This window comes from Jaculus jaculus, chromosome 10 (genome assembly GCF_020740685.1).
Source record: "Jaculus jaculus isolate mJacJac1 chromosome 10, mJacJac1.mat.Y.cur, whole genome shotgun sequence".
NCBI classification, from domain to species: domain Eukaryota; kingdom Metazoa; phylum Chordata; class Mammalia; order Rodentia; family Dipodidae; genus Jaculus; species Jaculus jaculus.
The window spans coordinates 77,283,110-77,284,971 of NC_059111.1; the positions used below are offsets into that span (position 1 = coordinate 77,283,110).

Sequence of the window (1,862 nt, forward strand, 5' to 3'; positions counted from 1 at the left end):
TATATGTACAGAGGTTGTGGATAAAATGCTTAATAGTATATATTATTTATATTTTAATAGCATTTATTATTTATGAATAATAACAACTTTAACTTTTCCTTCATCTTTATACAGTAAAATGTCTTGAAAGATCAAATATCTACTTCCAGGGGCTTGAAAGATGGCTTAACAGTTAAGGCACTTGCCTGCAAAGCCTAAGGACCCAGGTTCAACACCCCAGAACCCACATAAGCCAGATGTACATAGTGGTGTGTGCACCTGAAATTTGTTTGGAATGGCTAGAAGCCCTTGAGCCCTCTCTCTCTCTCTCTCTCTCTCTCTCTCTCTCTCTCTCTCTCTCTGTCATAAATAAATGAAAATAATTTTTTAAAAAAATCTACTTCCATACCTCATCCTCTCCTCAATTCAATCAAGTTTTCCATCTGTGATGGTTTAAATAAAATGGTTTAAATAAAATGTCCCCTATAAACTCGTGAGTTTTGAATACTTGTTCCCCAACTATTGGCAACTGTGGAAAAGTTATAGAGCTTTTGGAAGGTGCCTCCCTGCTGGAGATGGTGGGACACTGGGACAAACCTTGAGGTTAACATCAGCTTGGAAATATTTAAAGTGGTCACAAAACTATTTCTACCATGCAGACAATTAAGTGTGTTGTTGTGGGTGATGGTGCTACTGGTAAAACATGTCTCCTGATCTCCTCCACAATGAACAAATTTCCATCTGAATATGCACAACTGTTTTTGACAACTATGCAGTTAAAGTTATGGTCACTGGAGAGCCATACACTCTTGGACTTTTTGATATTGCAGGGCAAGAGGATTATGACAGACTATGATATGACTGCTAAGTTATCCACAAACAAATATATTTCTAGTCTTTTCTTCAGTGGTCTCTCCATCATCATTTTAAAATGTGAAAGAAAAGTGGGTTCCTGAAATAACTCACCAGTGTCCAAAAACTCCATTTTTGCTTGTTAGAACCCATATTGATCTCAGAGATGATCCCTCCACCATTGAGAAACTTGCCAAAACACACAGAAGCCTATCACTCCAGAGACTGATGCAAAGTTGGCCCATGATCTGAAGGTTGTCAGGTGTGTGGACTGTTCTGCTCTTGCACAGAAAGGCCTAAAGCATGTGCTTGATGAAGAATATTGGCTGCCCTGGAGCCTCCAGAACCCAAGAAGAGCTGCAGGTGTGTGCTGCTATGAACATCTCTCCAGAGCCTTTTCTGCACAGCTGGTGTTACCATCATACTAAAAGCAATGTTTAAATCAAGCTAAAGATTAAAAATTAAAATTTGTTTCTGCAATAACAACAAATGCCCTGAGCCTACCCACATGCGCTCCTGTGAGACAAAGCCCATTGCTATGGCCCCCTTAGCCCTTTCAGTGCTAGTTAATTTTGAATAATTGTGTATTATCAGAAAAGTGGTGAGTACTAGTTTTTGTTTTCATGCTTCAAAAACAAACTGTTTGGTTTCATTTTGTTCAAAAGCAAGGCATGCTTGTGATGACTCTGTGACAGACTAGTGTGAACTGTTGAAATGGCTCCCTGGCTCCATGTCAGAGAGTAATCAGGGACATCTTAGAAGGGTTCTTCCCCTTGTCTCCTTGTTTGTGGGGAAGTGTGTGTGGGGTTTGTTTTTTAGTCTTTTTTTTTAAGTTCATTAATCAGCAGGCAGCCCTTAGGGGAGGAGGATGTGTTAATTCCACATTCCACTTCCTAGATCTAGGTTAGAAACTGTGTTCCTCACCAGGTGCTCTTAGGAAGGAATAAAGTAAATGCCTCATTGAATAACGCACTCCTTTTTGAAAGCTGCCTTTTCTCCACCCTTGAGTAGATCCGTCTCTGAAGCTCATG

General features: G+C 39.8%; 1 pseudogene; it reads left to right on the plus strand.

The window, feature by feature from the left end:
• Positions 1-632: 632 nt before the first annotated feature.
• On the plus strand, positions 633-1,314 carry LOC123464107 (annotated as a pseudogene).
• Positions 1,315-1,862: the final 548 nt, after the last annotated feature.